The 6,439-nt window shown below is 42.0% G+C and overlaps 1 protein-coding gene across 1 annotated transcript in view; it reads left to right on the top strand.

The window, feature by feature from the left end:
* Nucleotides 1-1,021: 1,021 nt before the first annotated feature.
* LOC149941244 (beta-1,3-galactosyltransferase 1-like) overlaps nucleotides 1,022-6,439 on the top strand; it is a 30,020-nt gene continuing 24,602 nt past the window's right edge. Inside the window, exons 1-2 of the mRNA XM_090178171.1 lie at nucleotides 1,022-1,153; nucleotides 1,429-1,521. The gene's annotated coding sequence lies outside the window, so the exon portion shown is untranslated. The remainder of the gene's footprint in view (nucleotides 1,154-1,428; nucleotides 1,522-6,439) is intronic.

Here is a 6,439-nt window from a genome sequence, read left to right as displayed (position 1 = left end):
CCATTTTAAAAACAGTACGAATATGAATTTTTACAGTCGCTACTGTTTTCTTCAAAATACAGCAGAAAGCTGTAAATTTTACGACAAACTGCTGTTAACCCACTTCAACTGCACCTTTGCTGTAAATTATAAACCGTGTTTGCTGTTTTTTCAACAGTAAGTTTTGAGTGTGTATGCTCGATCACCTTCTACGATTCTATGATTAAAAGCGGTCGTAGTTAGCGCAGAAATGAAAAGTCCCGTTTAAATATCGTCTTCGAGCTCGGTCGATGTCATTAACTTTTTAAGGGTTGGGTTTAGTTTACCGCGAAGCCTGTTAATTCACGTCGTCCGCCCACAGCCGCACTTCCTTCCGAAATTCTGGCCGGAAATCAAAGCCCGAAATTAGATGCCCTTACTCGGGTTCTCCCTCTGACTCTCTCTTATAAAAATGCAAATATCGCTGGCGTGTTGATGGGGGCGGAGAACTGTTCGCGAAAGTTATAATAATAGCCATTCGGCGCTAGTATAGCGGCGCCCGCTATACAAAAACGGGGTACTGCGGAAAGTAATTATACCCAAACCCAGGGAATTTTTCGCCTCTGAAGCAAATACAGTCGTTTCTAGTTAGCGTACATTTACCGCGCGGGTACTCTATCGAAAAGCTATTGATCGCGGTAATGTCTACCAATTAAGCGTAACAGGAGGTGCTGGTGCCGAGTTCTCGTACGGACCGTTAGTTCCCCCTCAAACCGTCAAGGGGCGCCCGCGACTGCCGAGGAAGGGTGTATTGGGTTTCGCGCCTAAGCGCCTTTAGCCACTAGTCCTCGAAGCGCTGGCTAGTCTATAACGCGCGCACCCCGGGTGCAGTGACTCGCTCCACTCGGACCCGCGCGTCTCCGCTGGCGCGTATTGTGTACTGAAGGCGCGATCGGTCGCTATGACGACCAGATCGTGTCGGCGCTGGCTGTTTCTCTCCTAGCACGTGGTCCCTTCATTCGAGCCGCCGGAGCTGGCCGCGCTGAGCCACGGAATTAAAACGTATCGACGGCCGATGGTCACTGGCTAATTCGAACCTTTCGGGAAATTCCTCTTTCTCTCCCTCTCTCCGGGTGGCTTTCCCGCCCTCCCGAGCCCGGGCTCGCGAAGGAAAAAGAGCCCCCTTTGACCAAAGGTAAGCTATCGTTTTTATCAATCTTTGGCACCCTCTCTCTTTCGTTATTTCCTTTCGGTTCTTCGCGAAAGTCAATTTTCCGGCTGACTCTCTCTTTCAATTATTTACGCTTTTGGTGGCTGCGACCCCGAAGAAAAGCCAGTTGCGAATAGCGCCGATCCAAAGCGAAGAAAAGGATGCCGACACGCGGAAAGAGAATACCAGGATAGAGGGGCTCTCTCCCTCTTTAAGAACTGACGAGGATTTCAAAAGCTAATTTGTAAATTTAATTACAGAGAGGCTGTTGTCCCGAAAGAGGAGTGTTTCGACATTGAAAAAAGGGAGGCGGCGGCATGTTCCATCGGCAGCTTGGATTTCCCGTTTAAATGGTAGGTCTTTTCGCGTTTTGGATGTTGAAGAGGTTTCTTTGCTCTCTACTTATCGCGAGTTAAATTTGCTTTAAATTTTGTTTTCTTCGAGTGCCCTCGCCGCTTTCTATTAGATTTCTTATCACCCTTTTTTGTGTTTTCGACTTTGTAGAGAGATTCGGTATAAAAAGGTTCGATTTTATAGAAATTCCGTGAAATCTAAATTCATTTTGAAACGAAATTCCGCGAAATATCTGATTTCTTTCCAGATATATTTTGGAATATGTTTTTCCTTTTAGTCGCGTACGGAATTTAGAAAATTTTCAAGTTAGTATTTTCCATATACAGGTTATGGCCGGGAAATTCTGCGATTTTAGATATTTATCATAATCTTACACGGTTTTTTTGGCAAATGTTTGACCGCTCGATTCCGCTATATCTTATTTATTCGCTTAGCAGTCGTATCAAAAATATTTTAGCATAGTTTCCATTAAAAAATCGGCTGAGATTCAAAATTCTCCCAGGTATGATTTCAAAAAGAACCGACTGCGGGAAGTTTTTTTTTCGTTTTCCCAATTAGGGAAGATATAACTAGATAGTCGCGCATTCGCTGACTATCGCATCGCGGACACTCCAGCAATGTTTCTTAAACTCGGAATTCGGGAATTCTTCCCAAGTCAGCGAAAAAAGGGATTATCCCCCCCCTTCCTTTTTTGTATAGCCTTTTCCCAACCGTCCAAGGCGGCTTTCCAATCCTCTTGAAAAGTTAAGAAACTAGCGATTTGCTTCTTGGCGGCTTCTTTTTTTCATGGGTGGTAATTCGGGAGCCGGAGAGAAACAAGCCTAATAAGAGTATGGTCGCAGCTGCGAGGAAGCGAACCGGCCGACTAAAGAACCCCCCTAGCGGTAGCTTATAGCTATACTCTCTGTAGTACAACAGCGGCGGAACTCCACCGTACTAGAGGAAAATTAAAATATTGGAGGCAATCGGCGGGCCAAATCCGTTCCAAAACATTTTGTTAATTTCCAATCTCTTTCGAAGCTATTCCGGAAACCTCGTTACCGCCCTCCCTCCACCTCCTTTCGCTCATTTTCATATCATTCAAATTGATTTAAATCGTTGAACGTAACCCTTACTGCGGCGACTTTATAGCAAAAATTAGTGTCTCGTCTGACTGTCTGTCTGTCTGTCTGTCTCGCGAAATAGTGTAAACGGCCGCGTGAAATCGCGTTTTCCAAAAACCTTTTACGTTTTTACCTCTCCGGGGGGACTATGTAATCTAGGAGGGGTATTACAATCACTGTGTCTGTGGGAGAGTATGTTTGTATGTATGTATGTATGTATAGTATTTACAGTATGGTGGGCAAAGTGTCAAGAACCGCGTTCGCAGTTTCTTGAATTTTGAAAAAAGGTCATTAGGGTAAAACCGCCGTTATGGTGAGCATCAACGGATAAAGTCGTCGTTGAGTCGGGTTTTTTTTTTTGTTTGTTAACGCTCACCGTCGCGACGGTTTTGACTTAGCACAAATCGGTCTTCTCAGAAATTTGGTTATTGTAATGTTTACATGCGGTGTATGTTTGTGACGTGTGTGTAATGCTTACGTGTAGTGTGTATGAAGGTGGTGTTTGTGTTTTGTATGTACGGGGTCTCTACTCTCTAACTTCAAGGTACTGATTTTGGTACGGACCGAGTGCTGAGGGTTACGTTAAACGTCTCAGCGTCCAAATGGCAGGGCTTCCACCAAATGTTCACGGTATTCGTCTTAGTAGAGTAATTAAAATAAAGATTAAGATCTAAAGTTGATATATTCCGTTTTTTGAATAATTTTCTTGATTTCACATATTATTATACAATATAAAACCATATTTACCATCATTTACCATTATTAACCAGTACCTTATTTACCACTATTTACCTTATTTACCATTATTTGCCAGTGGTATGCACTATATTTGAAAATAGTGGCATTTTTGGAATACCACAGAAATATTGAAGGTTCGTATTTCATTTTTATGGCGTAGAGTACAAACGTTGGTCGAGCTAATGAGCAAAACGACTTGTATAATAATTATCTCTTTATTTCTTCGGATGAAAGATTATTAACGCTTTCGTAATATTCGCCTTGGTGATTTTAGTCGAAGAATGCCACAAAATTGATAGAAATAAAGTTTTAATAATAAATTAAATTAAAAATATTCGCTGGAATTTATCATTAAAACTTCAAAAGCTCTTTTGCTTATTCTCTCTATTTTATACTTTCACGTTTTTGTTAATTTATTTATCCGCTCAAGTTTGAGTCAAAATAACGTTTTGACAATTCAGGCTTAGCCCGACCCCCACTTTCGTATAAATAATTTACGGCGCAATTATAAAATACACTCTTAAAATATTGAAGACGATAGAAATTTAATTAGAGTGGTTGGTTTACTTGATGTAAATATGATACTTTCCCATTCGCTAGACTCCCCGCGTTTTACGAAACTGTTATTCAAAATCGAGCGAAATGATTTGGCATAAGCAAATATCATTAACATTTACATTTCGAAAAACGCATTCAAATTTGAAAAATAAATATTAATCTATTTTGAATAAATATAATGATTTGTAGCGAGGAAAAGTCGTCAAACTGTATTAACGGCTAAACGGTTTCGGCCACGCAGTGAACATAACGACTCGGACTGAAAACATCGTCGTGTTTGCTCTTCGCATTTTCGTTGAGGAAATTCCAGCATTTACCGTTCGCATTACACGCCCCAAATACGAAACGCCACGTTCACAAATAAGGGCGAATCGCGGGGCCAAATAATATAGGGCCGGTTATTTGCCCAACACACCCTTTCGGCTCGTCCGTTCCGGCAGACTGGCGCTGCGAGGCCAAATGGGCCCGAAAAAGAACTCCTCCTTCTGGGCGGACGGGCCCGGTCGGACGCGGACGGCGCCTGGAATTCTTTAGGACCCCGAAAACTGTGAATTTTTGAAGAAACCACGAATTCCTCTGGCCTTCTCGATCGCGCGTCTACTTCGCGATTTCAAGATAGAATCGGGAAAGATCTCCTCCTCTTTTGGAAACCCGATCCTCGGAAGCCCCCCCCCCCCTCCCTCTACCTTTACGGAAGAACCTCATTTGGCGCGTTCATTAGTAATCAAACATTAATTAAAGAGATGGAGTGGCTCGGAATGACAATTAAACTATTTAACTCGTTTACTATTGGCGTGGGCCGAAATCGTCTCTTCCAAAAGTTGAAGCGTTCTCTCCCCTCCCCCTTCTAATAACTGTCGGTATTTAGTCCCCGAACGCGCCACCCTCCCCCTTTCTCTTCCCAGAATATAATTGGAGTGGATTCGATTTGAATTTGAAATTGGACGCGAGCGAGTATATATAGCTTCGGTACACCTGTAAAGTGGTTATTCGCTCCAGTTAGTTCGCTTCAATCTTAAAGACGAGTTAGTCACTCGTTCGTATCTACTTTAGAATGACTAATTCCTTTATGTCTCAGTTCGTTCGCGGGAATGTCTCTATCGGCCCCGAGTTGTTGCTGATACAACCTTATGGACCGCAGTCTTAAAGCCCTTACGATAGTTGCTAATTGGTCCAAAAATAAGGTAAAATTTACTAATTAGTTTACCACGCAATTAGTAACGCGCTACGGGTTACTGTAGTATCTAACCCGGCTAAGCTTAAGTCTAACAACTTTATAATATTAATTTGTTTACAATGAGATATTTTATTAAAAAGTAAGAATTAAGGTGGTTCGTTAAATCCGAAATTTCGGTTAAATCGCGTTAATACCGAGAATGCTTTCGCTTTCGTAACATTCGCGCGTTTAAAGCTCGTTACGAGAAACGCGTCATTTGTGGTGTTGGTGAAAACCATTGAATTGGGAATAATACTGCTAGAATTACAATTACGATTTCGGTTGCCATGGTTACGTGGGACCTGTTCTGATAAGACTGTATGAAATTCATCTTTATAATTAGGCGGTAGCCCCATCTATATTTTGTAAAGTTATATGGCTAAAAATAAACAATTATTAGCTAACTCACCGTAACTTGGGTTAAAAAGGATCGTGTTGACAGAATAATATTATTTTTAAACAACTTCAAAGGTTTGTTTGTTACGAGTAATCATACATCTCAATTTCGCATCAGATTCGCGAAAAAATTCAATTGCAATTCAATATATAGGGCCGTCTTTACATATTGTGAGGCCCTGGCACTTTTTATTTTGGGGGCCCCCTATGGTGGCGTACGAATTGGGGGCACCAAAGTGGCGACGAGATAGCAAGTATGGGCTGTAGCCGAGTACTCTTCAAGGTAGGGCAGGGCGAGTAGAAAATTATCATTTATTTTTGGTATCATGTACGGACACAGCGTGGGAGTAATTGCCGCTCCCCCCATTCAATGAGCTATGCCCCGTTGCCCCTTCTTGGGTCTAGGTTTTCCCGAATTTGTTTTCGATTAAAGGGGACTAGGCTAATACCGAAAAATGAACCGCGGCCCGTCCGCACCAACGTATTACTTGAACTGTCGTTCTTCGTTTTGGGGAAAACACTGCAGTAGAGTATTTACTTCAAATGTGTCTTATATCACTTACGGAAAGCTCGTTCATTATCATTTATCAAACCGTTCTGTGTGACCGCCGAGCGAGCGAAGCGAGTGAGGTTTCTATATCATGGCACTCCCATAGAATGTCTGCTGGCGCCCATGTTGGCTATTTGTCAAAAACAAAATATTTCGGTTTTTAGAAATCATTTGTCAAATTTGATTTCGAAAATAACCGAAATATTCGAACAAATACCGCCAGGTTTGAAATGACAACCTAAATCATTATGTTGCTAAAAACTGACACCGGTCTTAGAATTACTTAGTCTTTGTAAGTTGCAGGTAACAACGCGCGGGAAATCGTTGCTGTTAGCCATTTTCAACTTTTGATGAAC

This window comes from Leiobunum rupestre, chromosome 6 (assembly GCF_980474605.1).
Source record: "Leiobunum rupestre chromosome 6, qqLeiRupe1.1.hap1, whole genome shotgun sequence".
Lineage (NCBI taxonomy): Eukaryota > Metazoa > Arthropoda > Arachnida > Opiliones > Sclerosomatidae > Leiobunum > Leiobunum rupestre.
This window is presented reverse-complemented; position numbering and strand designations above follow the sequence as displayed.